The sequence below is a fragment of the Monodelphis domestica genome, chromosome 5 (genome assembly GCF_027887165.1).
Source record: "Monodelphis domestica isolate mMonDom1 chromosome 5, mMonDom1.pri, whole genome shotgun sequence".
NCBI lineage: Eukaryota > Metazoa > Chordata > Mammalia > Didelphimorphia > Didelphidae > Monodelphis > Monodelphis domestica.
Genome location: NC_077231.1, coordinates 100,301,653 through 100,323,836, shown reverse-complemented (window position 1 = coordinate 100,323,836; position 22,184 = coordinate 100,301,653). Strand labels below are relative to the sequence as shown.

The window sequence follows — 22,184 nt, the reverse complement described above, 5'->3', positions numbered from 1 at the left end:
GGCATCCAATCCCCATTGACCAGCCCTTACTGCTCTTCTGCTTTGGCACTGGTAATTAGTATCAGAAAGTAAGGGTTTAAAAACAAATACATTAAACATTTGCATAACCCAGTGGACATGCTTATTGGATCTGGGAAGGGGGAGGGAAGAGGGGAGGGAAAGAAAATGAATCATGGAAACATGGAAAAACATTTTGAAAAAAGTATGTAAGTTCAATTTGAAAAACAAACAAATAAATAAATAAAAACAAAGAACAAGAACAAAATGACAAGAGCAGACTTCTCAGCTCAGCTCGTCACTTTGTTTCTTAATTTTGTAGAGGCAGATGGTTACATGATTTCTTATATATATATATATATACACACACACACACATATATATATATGTATCTATATCTATATCCCTCCATAGGTACATGGAGCTTCCTCAATAGACTAGAAACTCCTTGAGGGCAGGCCTATATAACTTAAGTCTTGACAAGTCCACCACCTGGCACTGTGCCAGACTCCTGGTCAATAAATGCTGGTTGATTGGGAAAGTTACTTCCCTGAGGAGGCTCAGCTAACTCCCCTGTCAAATGAGGAGGCAGAGTAGGAGGCATCATACTGTTGTGGCGAGAGTGCTGGGTACAGGGTCAGGAAAGCCTGAATTCAAATCCTGCTTTAGATGCTTAGCAGCTATATGACCCTGGGCAAGTCACTTAACTTCCATTTGCCTCAGTTTCCTTAGGCATGAGGAAATTTCCAGACAGTCAACAAACATTTATTAAGCTCCTACTTTTTTCTGGTCTGGGCAAATGAGCCTATAATGGAATAAACTTTGCTTTCAAAAAGCTTACATTCTATCAAAGGAAATACTCTTGGTAAAACACTTAGCACAGTGCTTGACATATACTAGGTGCTTAATAAATGCTTGTTCCTTCTCCCTCCAGTCCTTCACTCCCCCCCCCATCAGTAAGAGGTAGAAAGCAAGAAGGGGGGGGGTGCAGATGGCCTGGGCAGTGGGCTACATGGGATATGAAATGTGGTCTGACCTAGAGAGAGTAGGTAAGAAAAGTTTTCACTTGATTGAGGAGGTCAGAGAAGTTGGGTCCTACAGGCTCTAGAGGGAATCTCCTCAATGGGGCCTTTTCCCAGAGCACCTCATATTGTTTACTGCTTTAGGTGTTTGTCCTTTCTTCTTAGCTAGGCAGGAAGCTCTCTAGTAATATGCTGTCTCTGACCTCCTATACAAGACTCAAAGACTTGGGAACCCAGAAGACCCTTGAATGGTGAATTAATCCTCCTTTAGTGATATAGCAGCAAGAGCTCTTATACACTTTCTCTGACATCACTTATGTGATCTTAAGCAAGTCATTTATTTTCCCTGGGCCTTTGTTTCCTCTTCTGTCAAATGGAGACAACATGACCTTTAGCTCTCAATCTGCCCTTCTCTTTTTCTCCTATTCTGTTGCCAATGCTCCAGTGACCTCTAGCCTCCAACTTCCCAGAACCCCATTTCCTGGAAGAGTTCCCAGAATGTTCCCCCGCCTTCTCAGAGCTATGTTTTAAGGTACTTATTTTAAGGGGCTTTTCAGCTGTAATATTATAGGGGCTAAGCTGCTCTTCATTCAGTTCAGTTAAACAAGCATTCATAAGCCCTCTCTTGAGCAAGGCCTTCTGGTGGACAAGGTGGTTACCCTGCTCTCAAGGACCTTACATTCTATTGACTAGTTTCAGCATCTGACAATTGGTATGGAAGTGCCTTAGAGCTCTTCAAATTCTGGGGTTGGATGTTTTATGTGTACAGGTAGAGCTGGGAGGGGTGGGTCTCTAAAGCCTGCTTTAAGAACCCTCCCAGCTCTGAACTCTATGTTCTAAGAGCCCTCCCAGCTCTGAACTCTATGTTCTAAGAGCCCTCCCAGCTCTGAACTCTATGTTCTAAGAGCCCTCCCAGCTCTGAACTCTCTTCTAAGAGCCCTCCCAGCTCTGAACTCTCTTCTAAGAGCCCTCCCAGCTCTGAACTCTATGTTCTAAGAGCCCTCCCAGCTCTGAACTCTATGTTCTAAGAGCCCTCCCAGCTCTGAACTCTCTTCTAAGAGCCCTCCCAGCTCTGAACTCTATGTTCTAAGAGCCCTCCCAGCTCTGAACTCTATGTTCTAAGAGCCCTCCCAGCTCTGAACTCTATGTTCTAAGAGCCCTCCCAGCTCTGAATTCTGTTCTAAGAGCCCTCCCAGCTCTGAACTCTATGTTCTAAGAGCCCTCCCAGCTCTGAACTCTCTTCTAAGAGCCCTCCCAGCTCTGAACTCTATGTTCTAAGAGCCCTCCCAGCTCTGAACTCTATGTTCTAAGAGCCCTCCCAGCTCTGAACTCTCTTCTAAGAGCCCTCCCAGCTCTGAACTCTATGTTCTAAGAGCCCTCCCAGCTCTGAACTCTATGTTCTAAGAGCCCTCCCAGCTCTGAACTCTCTTCTAAGAGCCCTCCCAGCTCTGAACTCTATGTTCTAAGAGCCCTCCCAGCTCTGAACTCTATGTTCTAAGAGCCCTCCCAGCTCTGAACTCTATGTTCTAAGAGCCCTCCCAGCTCTGAACTCTATGTTCTAAGAGCCCTCCCAGCTCTGAACTCTATGTTCTAAGAGCCCTCCCAGCTCTGACATCTCCTATTTTAAGAACCCTCCCAGCTCTGAACTCTATGTTCTAAGAGCCCTCCCAGTTCTTACATCTCCTACTTTAAGAGCCCTCCCAGGGGGCAACTGGGTAGCTCAGTGGATGGAAAGCCAGGCCTAGAGATGGGAGATCCTGGGTTCAAATCTGACCTCAGACAGTTCCCAGCTGTGTGGCCCTGGACAAGTCACTTAACCCCTATTGCCTAGCCCTTACCACTCTTCTGCCTTGATTCCAAAGTGGAAGGTAAGGGTTTTAATTTTTTAAAAAGGTGGGGTCCTCCCAGCTCTGACATCCTCCATTCTAAAGATCTTGCCAGCCTTGGAATTCTCCAGCATCAATTCCTTCTCCCCTCACTTTCCTGAGTTAGCCTTTGTAGTTGTGAGGTTCCAGCCTAGACACCTGTCATCTTGTCTCACTCCCAGGAAACACACTGAAGGAGGGAGACTTAAGGAGAGAGGGGAAAGGGGAGGAAAAAAAATCTCCCAACAACCCACATGCATAACAAGGCTGAAGAGAAAGAGAAATATTCTAGAGATGAAAAGAAATTACCATACACCAGAATCTTGTTATTCAACCTAATTTTCAAAGGACCACAGCTGTCGCACTGAGATAATCTGTTAATTATAACAGTCATTGTGTTTTAGTGAAGGGAGAGAAACCCAGGCACTTGAGCATTTGGGGAGAAGGTGAGGGGGGGGAGATTTGAGAGAAAGGAGGTATGAGTCAAATGAGGGTGGGTAAAGACTGACTGCTCCCTTCTACCTGAGTTCTAGGTGAGATGCTTTTTGATAGGTGCCTCCTAGTAGGTACTGGATAGGTAGTGAACTCTCCATCACTAAGGGTATCCAAGCCAGGCTGGATCATTGTCTTGGATATTGTATAAAGGATTTCTGATTCAGGTAAGGGTTGAACCAAATGATTTCTGAGGTCCCTTTCAATTCTTGAATTATGTGATTAGATCATAACAGCTCTCATTCCTTTAAAATGTTTTTAATTAAAAAGTTTTATTGATACCTTTTATTTTAACATCACAGTAATTTCTGATATACATGGCTCATCCTCAACCCCAATGATATTAATCTTTATAATACAGAAAAACCATTTAGTAAAAGCAGCTTCTACCGAAACCAACTTGGACAGGGTATGTAACCACGTGCACCCATAGCCCCCACCTCCCCAAGGAAAGGAGAGTGATACAGTTGCCTAGTTCTTTTCTAATGTTTAAGGCACTTTGCTGAGTATCAGGTACTTCCCTACCTGCCAGGACTACTGGGAGAAAGCACACACATTATTGACTCCATTTTACAGGTCAAGAAACATGGGCCAGTAACCAATAGCACCTCTTAAGTGGCTCCAGAGGGCAGTCAACAGAAGTCAGCCCCTGCCCTCAAGGAGCTTCCTGTCCATTTGGGGAGATGGGGCATGTGCCTTCCCAGCAGTCTATATGGAGGACTCCAGGCTCTTGGAGTCCAGAGGGGGCCCCTTCCCTTTCCCCAAGGGTAGGTGGGAATGTTTTAATTGAGGGGCTCCGTTGAGTCCAATATGGGTTCAGTCGATGAAGAACTAACTGTCCCTAGGTGGTCACTGGCAATTCTTTCTACTCATCAAAAACAAGTGCTTGAATTATAGTCATAGCTTAAACCTGGGACCTGAGAGGCCATCTAAACCAGCACTTTTTCATTTTACAGATAGGGAAACAGAGGTCCATAAAGGAGAAGTGACTTGCCTCAGGTCCTGCAGTTGACTTGTCTGAGCCAAGATTTGAATTCAGGGCTTCTGGACTTCAAGCCTTGTAGGTGACTGTCCACATTATCTCCAAGCTGCCCAAGTTGATTGGGAAGGTAAACTCCCCACTTGGAGCACTGGTTGTTGACCCACCTTGTGACATTCAATCAGTCATCAACCACTTCTTAATTTCTCTTTGCCAGGCAACCTACATACATGATTTAATAGAGCAGAAGGAAGATAATCTCAGAGGAGAAGGCAGGCAGAAGTTAGACTGGGAGGCAGAGGGGGCTATCCTGGACAGAACCATGGATCTGGAGTCACAGACTGAGACTGGGTCTCATATCTCAGCTGCTGTTTGGAGACCTTGGCCAGATTATTTGCCTTCCCTTGACCTTTCCTTCCCAATCTTTATAATAAGGGGACTGAATTAGATGATCCTTTAGGTCATTTTCAGATCTAAATTCTATGAAGCCATCTAGATACCCCAGTTATCCAACTGCCTCTCTCCCATGGCTCAAAGTACCAGGATTGGAGTCAAGAGTACCCAAATTCAAATGTTACCTAGACATGTCCTGGCTGTGTGATCCTACGCAAGTCACTTCACCTGTTAACCTCAGCTTCCTCATCTGTAAAATAGGGATAATAATTGTACCCACCTCCCAGGGCTGTTATGAAGATCAAATGAGGTAATATTTGCAAAGTGCTTAGCCTAGTTCTCAACACATAGTAGGTGCTCTATAAATACTAACTTTTATTGTTATTATTCAACATGCCACTGTGGCAGGGCTTGGGGCAGACCTGGCCCCTGGAGGTGGCCTCCTGCTACCAGGACCAGAAACCTTTACCTGCCCCCCCTTCCAAATCCTCATCTCTCTGGGCCTGGCCTGAATTTTGTCACCTCCTCCGAGAAGCCTTCATCCTAATTATAATAATGGATAGTGATAAAGATAATAATAACAGCACATTTAGAGATTACTTGATGGCTATGAGGTACTTTATAAACCTTATTATCTCATTTGCTGCTTCCAGCACCCTAGGAGGTAGACAGGTAAGGCTAGGATTCAATTCAATTTAATTTAGCAAATGTTTATTAAATGACAATTCATTTCAGTTCAAGGGAAACATGTATTAAAGGCATAATATGAAGAGGTGATAGAGAGTAATGGCTAAGGTCCAAGTCTATGATCCTAATCTAAGCCATTTCTATACTTTTGAACTTGAGCTTCTTCATCTGTAAAAGGACCCCTCAGGTCCCTGAGGAAATGATGCTTTGATCCTGGGCCTGATACTTACTAGCTTAATCACTTTACTTTCCTCATCCATAAAGTGGGAAGGGTTCTGTCTCAACTCTAGTTATATACTGGGACATGGCCTCTGCTAATTACTAGCTTTGTAGTCCTGGGTAAGTCACTTGACTTATATGAGGCTCAGTCTCCTCATTTGTAAAATGGCAAAAATAATAGTCTCTGCCTCACAGCATTGTTGGGGTTCAAATGAGATGCGGGTATGTAAAGTACTTTAAAAACCTCTTACCTTCTGTCTTAGAATCAATACTGAGTATTGGTTCCAGAGCAGAAATGCAAAAAGGGATAGACATTTGAGGTCAAGTGACTTGCCCAGGGTCACACAGCTAGGAAGTATCTGAGGCCAGATTTGAACCCAGGGCTTCTCTTGTCTCTCCATCCACTGAACCAGCTAGCTACCACCACCTCTCCCAAAGCTTCTTGAGCAGGGGACTGACAAGATTGTGCCTGTACCTCAGGAAGATTATTTTGTCAGCTGTGTGGAGTATGTTTTGGAGAGGGAAGAGACTGGGATCTAGAAGAAGAAATAGGAGGCCATTGAAATGAATCAGAAGGAGATGTGGAAAGGGTCTGAACTTGAGAAAAGGCTATGGGGGTTTAGAGGAGGGACTGGATATGAGAACTGTTGAAGGGACAAGCTTGACAGGAAATCTTAGCAAATGATTAGCTGTGAGGAACAGAGAGGGAAGAGGCCAAAGTGATTCTGAGATACTAAAGTGATGATGAGAAACACTATCCCAAGACCCTCTTGGTTTCTGTCTCCACTGGGATCCTCTCCAGCTTATCCAGTCCTCCCTAGGCTGTGGTGCCCAACATAACCCTCCAGCTGGGCTCTGACCAAGACAGAGACTTGTATCTCCTACGGCCCCTCTTTCCTGGATACTTTTTGTCTCAAAACCCACTTTCCCCTTTTAATGGACATGAGATCTGACCAAGAGAGTGTGGAGGCATGATTCTCTCTGTCTTCTGGCCTAGAACACCCCTGGAGCTCTCTGTTGTACTTTGAGGCTCCCCAGGTAACAGAGGATGTTGAAAAGCTGCAGTGTGGCTAGAGGAGGGTCTTGGGACAATGCCATCTGAGGCACCATGGAGGGAACTTATAATGCTCCACCCTTGAAAAGAGCAGCACCTTCTGGAAGAGCTGTCTTCTGCTATTGGAAGGGCTGTCAAGGGAAAGAAGGATTAGCCTTGTTCTGCTTGCCCCAGGGAGCAAAACTAGTGGGAGGAGAGCAGGAAGTTCCAAAGAGGCAGATTATGGTTCAATAAAAGAAATGACTTTCTAATAATTAGAGCTGTCCCCAAACACAATGGCCTGTCTTGGGAGGTAGGTGAGTTCATGCCTTCTGGAAGTCTTTAGCAGTGTGGCACAGTTGAAAGGATGCTGGATTTAGAATCATAGGACCTGGGTTTCAACCCTGATTCTTCACCTTGTTTCCTAAGTGACCCTGGGCAAGTCACCTTACTGGGTCTTAATTTCCTTCTGTATAGTGAGAAGGCTGGACTTAGGATCCTTCCAGTTAAGAATCTAAGTTTAAATAAACTCCTTACCTTCTGACTTAGTATTGATTCTAAGTCAGAAGAACAGCAAGGGCTAGACAATTGGGGTTATGTGACTTGTCTAGGGTCACATTTGAACCCAGACCTGACTTTAAGCTTGGTGCTACCTAGCTGCTACTGAATCTCTGATCCTTTAAGGAGGTATTGGATGTTTGAAAGGGAATTCTATCTTTAACAAGTTTTATTTATTCCCTTTGTTTTATATATATATGTCTAACTCTTCCGCCCTTCTTGCCACTGTCAACTGACCCCTAGAAATGAATTCTTTATAACAAAGAAAAAGCTAAACAAAAATAATCATTAGACTTGACAATATGTATTGTGTTCTGCTGATAGTTGGGAGGTATATTTTATCCATTCTCTGGAACTGCTTTCTCATGTACTCAACATTGGGCTGAAGCTTTGTGGCTTCCATTTTAGTAAGTCCTTGTAGACATTCTTTCTGGCTCTGCCCATTCAGTTTGCCTCAGTTCATATATTCTGAAGAATGGATTCTTGGTCATGGGCAGTCTAGATAGGATGGCCTCTGAGGACCCTTTCCAGAGTGGGGGTTTGGGGACCTCCTGACATGGCCCATTGCACTGGAGGAGGAGCACAAAAGGGCACTGTTGGTGGGGTCCTTAATCCAGCTGGGTGATGAGATTACCTGACGGGCTACTGCCCTTGTGATTTGGGTAGGCATAGGAGACAGCTGTGGAATGATGGAATAATAGAGTTAGGGCAGGGTATTTCAATTGGAATCTCGGTTCTGACATTTTCTAGACTTTGGGCAAATTGTTTAATTTCTGTGGGCCTCAATTTCCCTTTCTGTAAGATGAAGGAGTTAGTCTAGATGGCTTTTAAATTTCTCTCTTTCCAAGACTCTTTTAGAGCCACTACTAAGTATTGATTCCCAGGCAGAAGAACAGTTAAGGGATAGGTAATTGAGGTTAAGTGACTTACCCAGGGTCACATAGCTAGGATGTGTCTGAGGCCAGAGTTGAGCCCAGAACCTCCTATCTTTAGGTCTAGCTTTCTATCTACTAAGCCACCTTGCTGCCTGTGTAGGGTTCTTTCCACTTCAAGATCTGTGGACTTCAATTTCTTCACCTGAAAATGATGGCATTAGAATAGATCATCTCTGAGATCTCTTTTACCTCTAAATCTATGATCCCATAACCATTGCTTCTTCTAGAGATAAGGTATGTGGGTTAGGAGCCAGGCTGGACTGAAGGGATGGCCAGTGTGGTCATGGATATGAGATAAAGTACATTAGTGGAGGAGAGGGTAGGTATCAACTCTCTCCAGAGATGGACAGTATGAGATAGTAGAAAGGGCTGGTCTTGGAGTCTGGCCACATGGCTTTTACTACATCTGCCACTTACTAGCCATGTGACCTTAGGCAAGTCACTGATGTTCTCTGAGTCAGGTCAGCACTTATTGAGTACCTACTGTATGTATGTCAAGCAGCCTAGTAGGAGGGTGTTGAATAATGACATCCCACAAATAGGGATTGGAAGAGTACTTTCCTCTCTCCTTAGAGCAAGCAGTTTGACGATTTCCAATCATCTAGGTTTTTAACCTTGGAGTCATCCCGGACTCTCCTCTCTTCCTCATTCCACATAGTCAATCATTTCTCTAATTTTGTCCATCTGCTTCCACAATATCTCTCATTCCTCACGTCCTCCCCTTTCTTCTCATCACCCTAGACAGGCCTGAATCACCTCTCCCCAGGACTACTCCAACAGCCTCCTCCTTTGTCTCTCTGCCTCCAGTCTCAGCCCTCTAATACAGTCACCACTCTGCTGCCAAAGGGATATTCCTTAAGCATAGATCTGCTTCTATCATTCCCCTAATTCAATTAACTCCTGTGCTTCCCTATTACATCTAGGATCAAATACAAACTTCTCTGCCATTTCAAGACCTTCCTAAACTGGCTCCAACTGCCTTTCCAGTGAGTGACCGAAACAACTCTGTCTGGATGCCTCTTCTGGATCATTCTATGGTCCAGCCCAACTGTCCTTCTTGGTGTTTTTTGCCCACAAAATCCCATCTCTCATCTCCATGATTGTGCAGAGACATTCACTGTCCTCTGCCTGAAATGTACTGCTCTCTACCTCTCCTTTTTAGAATCCTAGCTGTCATCAAAACTGAGTTCAAATCCTACCTCCCCCCGGGCCCTTTGCTGAGGTCCCCAAGACAAAGACCCTAGTGACTCCCAGAGCTTCTGTGCCATCCCACAGACATCCCTCCTTTTTTTCCACATTGCTTTGCATTAATTTTGTTTATATTTTCTATATGTCTTTGTCCCTGCATTAAAGGCAGTATTTTTCTCCATTGTGTCTTTGTATCTTTGATACCTGATACAAAGACTGGTACACAGTAGATTTTTTTAATAAATCTATGGTTATAGGGGCAGCTAGGAAGCACAGTATATAGCACAGTTGGGGAAACCTGGGTTCAAATCTGCCCTCAGACAGTTGCCAGCTATGTGACCCTGGGCAAATCACTGTACCCGGGTTGCCTAGCCCTTGCCACTCTTCTATTTCAGAGTTGTTACTAAGATAGAAGGCAAAGGTTTAAAAAAATAAATGCATGGTGATTGATGATGAGGATACTGAGACTGTGAGAAGGGAAGGAGGAAGCCCAGGCAGGATTACACAGGGTCAGGTGGTCACCAAATGCCAGTCTTTGCACTTGAACTCTGATCATCTGACTAAGCCAGCTGCTGTTTGCATTCCACCAGGCATCAGGCTACTGCTTTCACGGGGTTGTTTTGAGGATCAAATGAGATAATGGATGTAAAATGCTTTGTAACAGTAAAACCCGATATAAATGTCAGCTATTATTATTATTCAGCTGGGGCCCTTTCAAATATGTATTAGAATTTATTCTCATTTACTCCACAGAAAGCATTTTTAAATGGTCCTAGCTCCTGGGAAGCCAACTGCCAAGAGAAGAGGGGAGGGATGTGTGTGTGTGTGTGTGTGTGTGTGTGTGTGTGTGTGTGTCTGTGTCTGTGTCTGTGTCTGTGTCTGTGTCTGTGTCTGTGTGTCTGTGTGATGGGGGCCGGGAGCAGGGACTCACAGGACAGATTGGTCAATAAGAGCTCAATCCTCCCCCAGGCACAGTTGGTCACCATTGATCACAAGAATGGAGATTTAGAGTTGGAAGGAAACTTGGATGGCACCAAGTCCAATCTTCTCATTTTACATATATGGAAAATGAGGCCAGACAGGTAAAAAATTTGCTTGAGGTCACACAGGTGGTTGAACTGAGATTAGAACTCATGGCTTCTGATTCCAGAACCTGGATTAAATCCAATGCACTTTAGTTGTTTAGGGGTTATCATGCGACCAACAGGAGTAGGGTGGAGGTAGGGAAGGGAATAAACATTTAATTACTGTTATGTTATTACTAGTTAAGGGAATAAACATCTACTGTTACCAGGCATCATGGTAATGGCTAGATCGGAGCCTTGACTCTCAAATGCTTTACCACTTCCTATTTGTGAGACTTTGGGCAAGTCACTTAACCACCCTGGGTCTCAGTTTCCTCACCTATAAAATGAGGGGTTGGGAGTAGGTGGCCTTCATGAATATCTTTTGCTCTAAATCTAGGATTCTATGTCTTGATTGAATCAAGGCATCATTCTGTGATGTCACTGGTCCTCTTTGGAAATGAAGGATGAGGGGCAGCTAGGTGGCTCATTAGACAGAGAGCCAAGTCTGGAGTAGGGAGGACCTGGGTTCAAATTTGGATTCAGACATTTCCTAGCTGTGTAACCTCACAATTGCTTAGCCCCCATCCCTCTTCTGCCTTGGAACTGACAGTTCTAAGACAGAAGGTAAGAGTTAAAAAAAAAAGAAAGAAAATGAAGGATGAACAACAACAAGGATTTATGATTCCCTATTTGATGAATAGAAAGGGGGGCCAAAAAAGAATAAATTACTATTCCAAGGTCACAGAGAGAGTCTAGCTAGAGCTAGAGCCTAGGTCTCATGACTCCCATTTTCAGTTCTTTGCCCTGGACCATTCTAAGGCACTGAGCTGGTTGTATCTCTTGAAACTGTCTAGTCTGGCAAAGGAGGAGTCTGGTGGATTGGAAGCCCAGACTGGTTCTGGGGAAGGACCCTTGTCTCTTGCCTTCTCTTTGTGTATCCACCTCTTCCTCTCTCATCTCCAACCCCTCCTCCCCCAGGACTCTAGCTGGAGCACTGTTGTTACAAATCCTTCTTAATCCTGAATAATGATATTAACACAGACCATAACAATGGCACATCTGAGAAGCAGGGGGGCTTCCAACAGCCCAGCAGGCTAGGGAAAAGGCTCCTAGTGCCAGGGTTTATCAGTCACTGCAAATAAGATTTTCCCAGCTCAGCCTGAAGCTAGTGATTCACACAGCCCTTCTTCCTGAAGGTAGTGCCAGATGGGGACCCTTTTCTCCTCCTCCTCCTACCAGGAGTAAATGCTTGTCAGTTCTCACCTTCTGTTTGGTTTCCTTGCCTGGTGACCCTAGACTTGCCTCCTCAACTAACTTCCTTCCTTCCTTCCTTCCTTCCTTCCTTCCTTCCTTCCTTCCTTCCTTCCTTCCTTCCTTCCTTCCTTCCTTCCTTCCTTCCTTCCTTCCTTCCTTCCTTCCTTCCTTCCTTCCTTCCTTCCTCAGTTCCTTCCTTCCTTCCTTCCTTCCTTCCTTCCTTCCTTCCTTCCTTCCTTCCTTCCTTCCTTCCTTCCTTCCTTCCTTCCTTCCTTCCTTCCTTCCTTCCTTCCTTCCTTCCTTCCTTCCTTCCTTCCTTCCTTTCTTCCTTTCTTCCTTTCTTCCTTTCTTCCTTTCTTCTCCTTCTCCTCCTCCTCCTCCTCCTCCTCCTCCTCCCTTCTCCCTCCTTCTTCATCTTCTTCATTGTTGTCTTCTTCTTCTTCATATATTTTATTTTGAGCCTTTCCCTTTGAGCAAGGTATGATTATGCAAAATAAACCAAAACATTGGCCATGCCTGACAACATATACCTCATTTTGTATCTAGAATCCACCAACTCTGTCAGGGATGAGGAGTGGTGGTGGGGGGGCAAATGTTTCATGATCCATTGTTATGCTTCCTGGAAAGTAGTATATTTCAATGAAAAGAGATTTTTTTGGATTTTGCAAATCCAAGGACCTGGGTTTGAATCTTGTCCTTGCCACTTTCTATCTTTGTGACCTTGAACAAGAGATGAGCTCATTGAGTCTCAGTTTTCTCACTGATAAAGCATCTTATGCCATAGTCTGCACCTATAGCCTCTCCTGATCTCAACTTCTCCCAAAAGGAGGGAGATACTTTCATCCTCTATTCTGTGGAACCAAAACTGGGCACTTTACTTCAGTCCAGAAAGAAATGTTGAAGCTCATTTCCTCTATTTCCTCTTATGATGCCTTGCAATTTGGTGTCTGATCCCACTACTTTAGGGTACAGATTTCTCCAAGGTAACTAACTCTCTTAACTGGCCAATTCTCAGTCTTCATTCTCTTTGATCCTCATGCTCATTTGATACTGTTAAAGAGCCCCTTCTTCTGAATGCCCTTATCACCTTGGGTCTCTTATGACAGACATCATTCTCTCTCAGTCCTCCTTCTACCTGTCTGGCCACTTGCCCTTTCTCAGCCTCATTTGTGGGATCTCCAGCCATGTTCCACCAGCTGGTTGATAGATAAACTAACCTAAGCTCCTTGAGAGAAAGGACTTTGTTGGCATTTCTTTACACCCTTAGCACTTATCACAGTGCCTAGCATAGAGTGGGTGCTTAAGAAATGCTTGTTTGGGGGCAGATAGGTACCACAGTGGATAGAGCACAAGGACTGGAATTGGGAGGATTTGGGTTCTAATATAGCCTCAGATACTTCCTAGTTGTGTGATCCTGGGTAAGTAAGTCCCTTATCCCTGATTGCCTAGCCCTTGTTGTTTTTCTGTCTTAGAATTCACTAAGACAGAAAGTAAGGGTTAAAAAAAAGAAATGGTTGTTGACTTAACTCTATTCAGGTCCTCTCAATGATGTCACCAGCTCCAGTGGTTTCAACAATCATCTCTTTACAGATAATTCCCAAGTCTACATATTGAATCTCCATCTTTTTTTTTTAGTTTAGTGCCATATAACCATAGGCATCTCAAATTCAACATGGCTATAATGGAGTTACATTACCTTTTACCTCTGCCTCACACCCTTCCCTCTTTTTATAAACCTTTATCTTCTATCTTAGAATCAATACTATGTGTTGTTTCCAAATTAGAAGAACATAAAGGGCTAGACATTTGAGGTTAAGTGATTTGCCCAGGGTCACACAGCTAGGAAGTGTCTGTGGTTATATTTGAACTCAGGATTTCCTATCTTGGACCAGGCTGTCAATCCACTGAGCCACCTAGTTGCCCCCAATTTTTTAACCCTTAACCATCCATCTTTTGAACTTCCCTATTTCTGTGAAGGATATCAAGCTTCTTTTTATTCACTAGAGTTCACAGCCTCACAGTACTACTTCACCTTCTATTTTCCTCATCTTTGATATTCAATCAGTTTCCTAGTCTTGTGACTTCTACCTTCATAGCATTTTCCTAATCTGTCTCTCATAGAGTCATAGAGCCACCATTGTCGAGGCTTTCATCATCTCTCCCCTAGACTATTGAACTCTGGCCTTAGAACAGAGAATGTCAGAGTCTCCTAATAATGTCTCCTAATTTATCACTTTGCTTCCAGAATCTCCCCTCTGCAATCCATCTTTCACAGAACCGACAAAGTGATGTTCTTTTTTTTTTTTAAACCCCTACCTTCTGTCTTGGAGTCAATACTGTGTATTGGTTCCAAGGCAGAAGAGTGGTAAGGGCTGGGCAATGGGGGTCAAGTGACTTGCCCAGGGTCACACAGCTGGGAAGTGTCTGAGGCCTGATTTGAACCTAGGACCTCCTGTCTCTAGGCCTGACTCTCAATCCACTGAGCTATCCAGCAGCCCCCAAAGTGATATTCTTAAAGCAAATGGCTAATTATGTCACTCCCATACTCAAGAAACTGCAATAGCTCTTTATGGATTAGATATAAGGAGAGAATGGAAGTTTCTCAGATATTTAATGTTCTTAATATTCCAGATCCAGCCTATCTTCTAGACTTATTTCATATCGCTCCTCTTTCACACACTCCATGGTATTCTTGCTGTATTTTTTTCACTCCCATGACATTTATTTCCCACTTGTGTCTTTATTCCCCTACCAGGGATGCTTTCCCTCTTGCTTCTTCAGGGCTCAGTTCAAGGACTGCCTCCCAAACTAATCCTCTCCTGATCTCCTCTAGGTGTTAGTACCCTTCCTCCATTCTGAATATGTATTGGATAATTTCCTTATATAATTACACATAACTTTTTTTCTCCACTACTTGCCTCCCCTGGATTTTAAGCTTCTCGTGGGCAGGGGCATTTTTAATTTTTATCTTTGTCTAGCAGCATCTAGCACATTGCCTGCATACCATAGGTGCAATAAATGACTATTGATGTGAATGGAATTTTCAAGAGGCAAGATGGCAAAGTAGGAGGAACCTTGGACTTAAAACACCTAATCTGAGTCCTGGCTCTGCCCACTCTCTTACTGTGTGGCGTTGGGCAAATCATTTCTTTTCTCTAAACCTCATTTAAAAATGCAGACTCGTAGTCCCTGCTTCACAGGCTGCTGTGCTGAAAGGACAGAATTTAAGCTATCATCTGATCAAAGGTTTGGACTGTTTGGGGAAGGAACGTCAGGTCCTGAGCTTCCCAGGGCTGGCAAAACAAACAAACAAAAAACCACACAAGTGGTTGTGCCACTACAAGTAATTGTTCAGACCCTAGGGAGGCTGAGATCCCCAGAAGCCCTGGACAAAGTTAAACATGTCAGGATCAGGACATTGGAGAGCTCTGGGGGGAAGCAAGAACTGAGACACCAAAAATTCCTAAAAACCAGCTAGACAGCTGCTTAGAATAGGGAATGTCAGAGCTGGGAGGGAGCTTAGAACAGGGAGTGTCAGGGCTAAGAGAAGCCTCGGCAATTGTCTAGTCTGACCCATTCATTTTAAAGATAATAAAACAGACCCAGAGAGGGTAAGTGACCTGCCCTAGACCACACAGACACCTAATAACAAAGCTGGGATTTGAACCCATATCTTTTGGACCTGGATTCAAATTCCACTGCAGACATTTACTAGGTGCGTGATCCTTGGCAAAGTCATCAGACTTCAAACTCTCAGTTTCCTCATTAACACCTTGAGAGTGGGGGGTAGGGAGTGGGTGAGGATTAGACTAGATAGTTTGTAAAGTTCCACATCTGGAGGGGAAAACTAGAATTTTGGTTTCTCAACTAGGGATTTTTGTGCCCTCCTGTCACCTCCCATTTTGGCCTCCCATAGACCCAGGGACATGTGCCCTTTCTACCTTGATACTCTCTCCCTGTCATGCCAACCAAAGGGCACCTTCCTTAGTAGTGATATATTAGATAATGAGCCTCTTGAGGCCACAGGGACTGTCTTTTGCCCTTTTGGTGTCCTAGGTACTTACTTAACACCGTGCCTAGTACACAGCAGAGGCTTAATAAATGCTTGTTACCTTGGAGACTCAAACTGGAACAGTAGGAAAAGTCCAAAATGGAGAGTCTGACCACCCAAGTTGGCATTGGGCAAGTCACTTCCTTTCTCTAGGACTCAGTTTCCTCATCTATAAAATGAAGGGACTGGAAATGACTAAGTCTCCTTTCAGTTCTAGATGCTATCAAACTAGGGTTCTAAAATTCTTCCATGGAATGAGCCAGACCTGGCTCTCACCATGCCCAGTACAAAGATAGAGCTGAGCAAGAGCCTTGCCCAGAGCCTGGAGTCTGTGTCTCTGGTTCCCCCAGAAGTGCTCCCATGGGACTGCGCAGATGACTTGGTAAAGGGGCAGCTCTCCACTCCATTTAGGCTGTGGTAGAATAAATCTCTGATTCCAAAGAGCCTCTGTCCCTCTTCCCCACTGGGACAGACAGGACCTGCATCTGCATCCTAATGAGGTAGCTGATGGAGCTCTGACCACTTTGTACAGACCTTTCTTCCAGCTTCCTTCCACAACTGATGCTCTGCAGAGCGCAGCCACTTGGTAACTATTGGCTGAGTGAGTGAGAGACTGAATGAATGAATGATTGAATGAATGAACGAATCATAATATATAGAGTAAAAAAGAGAGAGAGGTCATTGAGCACAACTCTCTCTCCCCCCAACCTATCTACCATTTTTTAGGCTGGAGAACAAACCAAGAAATTGGCTTGCCCATGATCACACAGAATTAGGATGTTGTTTGGTTTTCTGACCTAAACAAATTCAAAACCTTTTCCACTCTGTTGAGGTAGGGAGGACTGGCCTGGAATAGCCCTTGGCAGGTCTTGGCTTTGGCCACCTTCGCTGGATATCGTAGCATAGCAGGGCTGCTCTTGGTTCCCCCTCCATGGCTACGTCTCTATTCTTTCTTTCCATGTAGCCTCACCCAGGTGAGCTCTCTGTGAGGAAGAACCAGGCAGAGGGCCAGCTGCTGGTGTCAGCACAAGCATGGCCATTTCTTCTCCTCTCCTTGGCTGGTTCTCAATGCGTCAGCTAGTGACGGCAGCTCCAGGGACAAGGGACGCTGACGCATACCTACCTACTTGGAGTGGGGAGGCCTCCTGGCTCCTTTTTCCTGACTCTGACTCATAGTGGCCCTGGGCTTTGGAGACCCTAAGGAGGGAGAGGGTGATAGAGGGTCACCTTGAGGTCTCAGGCTGAGAGGACAGGAAGAGGGAACATGAACTATTGTAAAGGTAGTGTTTCCTGTCTGTTTTCCACTCTAGCATGCTCACACAAAGAACCAGGCAGTCAAGATTTGAACTCAGGACATAGGATCATAGATCTGGAGCTGGAAGGCACCTGAGAGATCCTCTAGTCCATTTCACTCGTTTTACAGATGAAGAAACTGAGACCCATAGAGACAAAGTGACTTGCCTAGGGTCACACAGCTAGGAAGTGTCTTAGCCAGTTTCATTGCACAAAGCTACCAAGCCCATTGCTTCTACGGGTGCACATCTCTCCCCCACCCCCATTCCAACATGCAGCTCCTTCCATTTATAAACAAACACATAAACAGATTAGTTCAACACGCCCTCTTTAGCAAATTGCAAACTCATGTAAATCCCCAAAACACACCTGCCCACAAATCTGTTTTTTCTAAAATGTTCCATGATGAAAGTAAGAAGAACAAACATTGGGAATAGGGGAGAGAGGATTGTCCAATGTGCTTAGGACAGGACAGTAGGCATCTGGACTCCAGGCCAGGCTCCCTGTGAGAAGCTGTGGGGTTTCCTTGACTGGATTGCCCTCCCCACAGTATAACCTGACAAGGCAAAACTGCAAGTGACTCCTCTTTTTAAAGTTGGAGGACCTGAGGCCCAAAGAGGGGAAATGACTTGCTCAAGGCCACCCAAATTCTTCTAGAGATCTGTATGCTCTGCTGACATTCCAGTGGAACTCATCTACCTGCCATCTCTCACCCACTCCCCTTGACTGATCTGTCTCCTTTTTCAATCCAGCATTTCCCTGCTGACATTCGTGCATTACTCAGGTTGTCCTTCAAACCCACCCCCACTCTTTGTGGGCTCTCTGTTAATACAAATAGCAGAGATGGGGTGCACATTCAGATCCTAGGGCCAGGGATTTTGAGCTGGAAGAAATCATTGACTCTAAGTCCTTCATTTTACAGATGAGGAAACTGAAGCAATCAGGGTTAAGGGACTTGCCCAGGGATCACCCAGCTAAGAAATATCTGAGGTAGGATCCAAACTCAGGTCTTCCCCAACTCCAAATCCATGACTCTATCCTTTGCTTCTCACAACTACTAGTAGACCACAAAGTCTTCAAGCCAAAGCAAGGTGAATAGTTATTGGGGTTCTATAAGGGGGATTCTGCCCTCTAGGGATTTGACTGTGACCTTAAGAGATTATATCATCTAGGTCTTCACCCCAGCCTCACCTCAACTCCATTTCAGAGATTGGGAAACAGGCCAAGAGGCCCAAGGTCACATATATAGTAAGTGGTCAAGCCAAGATTTGAACCCATCGTCTAATTCCAAAATCTTTCCATTACCTCTTCTCTGTTGTCCCTTCCAACTCTGAACATATGAGAAATATTATCCCTATTTTATACATGAGAAAAACTGGAGGATGTGTGTGTGGAGTTGACCCAACGAGAGTCTGTGTCCATCCAGGTAGTTAAGTGACAAGGTCATACAATATAGTGTTCTTTTCTACCATCGGACAGGATATTCCTATCCCTTCTTCCCCCAACCTCCTCTTCCTGACCTGGGTCTGGCAAGTGGGGCCCTCTCAGATTTGGCCTGGATTATAGAAAATATAGAAACCCTGAGGATATTACCTTAGAGCCCAGGCCTCAGTTTCTTACCTCTTTAAGTCCTCCTCCTGCCCCTTCCAGGGTACCTGAATGCCAAGTCTCTATCTCTGACCTAGGTCTAAGACTTTTATCCATTTGCCCTGATCATTTGCAAACCCCAGATCTGCTCCCTTCTCTTCTTGGACCAAGCTGTCATCTTCCAAGCCTTCCAAATCTCCTGAGCCTCTCTTTGCCTCCCTTCCCTCTCACTTCTTTCTGTTTCTGCCCTTTGGGGCACAATGTTGAAAATTGGTTTTCCTTTAACTGTGAAGGCTTTGTTGTTGTTGTTTTAGATTTATGCAAGTTCTCTTTCTGGAGTTTCCCCAAGGAATTATGAAGGGAGGGGCTCTCCGGAAAAAGGTCTGCTGAGTCTCATGCTGGATTTTTAGTTTTTGAGGTTTCAGTTGGCCTTCAGGTCTAAGAGCATCAGGCCATTTCCAGAGTCAGGAGCATTCCTGCAGCATCCAGAGAGCCCTGGGGTGGCTCTTGGATTTTGTGAATTTGAGCCCATGGTTCTGCCATTTACTGGCCACTTATTAGCTGTGAGATACTTCCTTTATCTAGACCTCAGTATCTTCATCTGAGAAAAGGGTAGACTGAGATGGATGATTGCTAAGTGCTCTTCTAGAACCAAGAATCTCTGGCTGATGACATAACATCATCCCAGCATTACTGGAACCCAAAATTGGAGGAGGCATTTCTCAGAGCATTGACAAAGGGTTGATTCCTTCCTTCATGGGAGTGAGAGTTGCAAGGGACCTTAGGGTTCATCTTTTCTAACCTCCTTGTTTGGAAGATAAGGCTGAATAAAGGGATTTACCTAAACTAATATAGCCACTAAGTGACAGAACTCTGACTGCAGGAATAGATCCAGAGTTGGAATGGACCTCAGAGGTCATCTGGTCTAGTCCCCTCATTTTACAGATGAGGAAACTGAGGCCAAGAGAGATTTGATTTGCCTGAGATTACATGGATAGTAAGCCTCAGAGGGAGGATTCCAACCTAGTTCCTCTTACTCTAGGGGTAGCATGCTTACCATGGTGCCATATTTACTTCCTCCTGTTACTTGAACTATTACTACTTTAAGACCCTTTCATTATACATTATGTTTCTAAAACAACCTTGGCAGGTAGTGAGAACTAAAATGGTCCCCTTTGCCTGTCATCTGGAGGTTAAATGATATCCTGGAATCCCAGTGGGCTGAGCATTAGGAGTCATTTAGCTCAACTCCTACCTGAAGATTCAATCTCTTCTACAGTATCCCCAGTTACATCCAGCTTCTACTAGGATAATCCAGGCATGGGGAACTCACTAACTCAAGAAGCAGCCCATTTGTTTCTAGGCAGCTCTTATCACCAGAACTAGAACCCAGATCTATTGCCTGGTAAATCATTAGCATTTACAATGCTTTGGAGAGCAGAAAGAAGGGGGATTCCAGATATCACTTCTTTCTTCTTCTGCTTAGGCCTTATGATGATGGGGGCCATGGACAGGAATCACCGTGGCTCAGTGGAAAGATTGTTGAGTCAAACCCTGGTGGTGTCTCTAAAGTGACCTTGAGCATTCAATCAACATGTATTTATTAAGTGCTTGATGTAAGCCAAGACACTGTGCTAAGCTGTGTGGATAGAAAGAGGTAGCAAAACCCAGGCCCTTTCCTCAAGGGGCTTAGTGTGAGAGAGGACATGCATATCACTAGGTTCATATGGGATGGGAAGTATTCTTGGAGAGTATGGCACTGGGGGGGGGGGGCCCAGCTAAGTTAGGGCTTAAACTGAGCATTAGGGAACTCCAGGGACTCTTGACAGGCACGGGGGAAAGGGAGAGCATTCCAGGCAGCCAGGGAAGTGGCCCTGTATGAACAAGCATGCCTGGATTGGACAGTGATGGAAGGGAGTCATGTTGAAAAGGCTAGAAGGATGGGAAGGGCACAGGTTGGGAAGCACTTTAATTGCCAAACTAAGTTGATTTGATCTTGGAGGAATAGGGAGCCAGTGGAGTTTACTGAGTCAAGGAAGTTCTGGGTAGATTAGATTTATGCTTTAGGAAAAAGACTTTAGCAGCTGAGTAGAGGCAGGTTTGGAACGGTGAGAGTCCGGGAGCAGGAACTGGAAGGATATTGCAAAAGTCCAGGGGCAAGATGGCGAGGCTTTGAATCCTGGGTCCTTGGGTTCCAATGCCCTCTCTGCCACTTTGTACCTGGGCGACCTTGGACAAAGCACCTCATTCTCCAAGCCTCAGGATGGCAGCCATACAAGTAGAGAGAAGGGGACAGATAGGAGAGAGGTTGAGGAAGAAATGTCAGTATTTGGCGACCCGAACTGATACGTGGGGTGCCTGCGAGCAGGGATTGAAGGTGCTGCCGAGTTTGTGAGCCTGGATGGCCAGGAGCATAGTGATGCCCTTAATGGTAACTGGAAACTTTGGAAGAGGGGTTGGTTTGGGAGGAAAGATAATGACTTCTATTTTGGATCTCTTGAGTTTGAGACGCCTATAGGTCTTCCAGATGGAAATATCCAATAAGCAGTTTATAATTCAAGAGTGGAGAGAGACTGACTAGATATATAGCCCTGGGAGTCATCTGCATAGAAATGATAATTGAACCCACGGGAACTAATGACATCATCAAGTGAGAGAGTATGGAGGAAGAAGGGACTGGAGCCAGGACAAAGCCGCCTCCCAATGCCTCTGACTTCTCAGGCCAACATGTTCCTTCTGGGCCACTTCTCTCTAGGTGAAAAGAGGCCTAGGAGAGGAGCTAGTGGCTGTGACGTAGTTGAAGATTCAGCAAGGGAGACAGAGAAGGAGGGCTCGCAGAAGTGGGAGGACAACCAAGAGAGAGCAGCCATGAAAACCCAGAGTGGAGAGAGTATTCAGGGGGCCGAGGCAGTTAACTAATATGGGCCTCGGTTCCTTAATCTACAAAATGAAGAGCTTGTAATAAATAGCATCTAAGCTGCCTTCTAACTCAATCTGTGATCCTGTGATTCCCCTGCCAGGCTCCAGCTTTCCTTTCCACTATTGTCTGTTACTGCCCTGGTCAGGACCTCCTTCCTTGGGGTCATCGTCTGGACCCAGACAGAGCTCTCCCTACCTCATTCTTCTGCAGGAGACCCCAACCTCTGCCCCCTCCCCAACCATGAGCTCAGGACTGGGTGGCCCTATTCCCCCTTCCCCCACTGGAGCTGAGACAAGGGAATTATTTTTGGAACAAGAGCAGTTACACAACAAATGAATTATTTATCGTTTGGCTTGGAGAGGAGATGGCGTTTTGTTCTTAGGGCCTCTCATCTGTTTTTCTTGAGTGGTGTATGTTCTCACAGGCAAATCCCTGCATACCTGTGGATGTATGCCACCTGTGTGACCTTAGACAAATCTCTAAGACTTTCTGGGCCTCAGTTCCCTCATCTATAAAGCGAGGGGGGTGAACTAGATGACCTCTGAAGTCCCTTCCTCCATAAACCTGTCCGGCCTCTTGATCTTATGCATGTCTGCCTGTGTTTGCATACATCCCTGATGACACGGGAACTTATATGTACATAG

General features: G+C 45.0%; 1 protein-coding gene across 4 annotated transcripts in view; it reads left to right on the top strand.

Annotated features, from left to right (window-relative positions):
• ELFN2 (extracellular leucine rich repeat and fibronectin type III domain containing 2) overlaps window positions 1-22,184 on the top strand; it is a 104,306-nt gene that overhangs the window by 71,752 nt on the left and 10,370 nt on the right. The gene's annotated exons all lie outside the window — the stretch shown is intronic.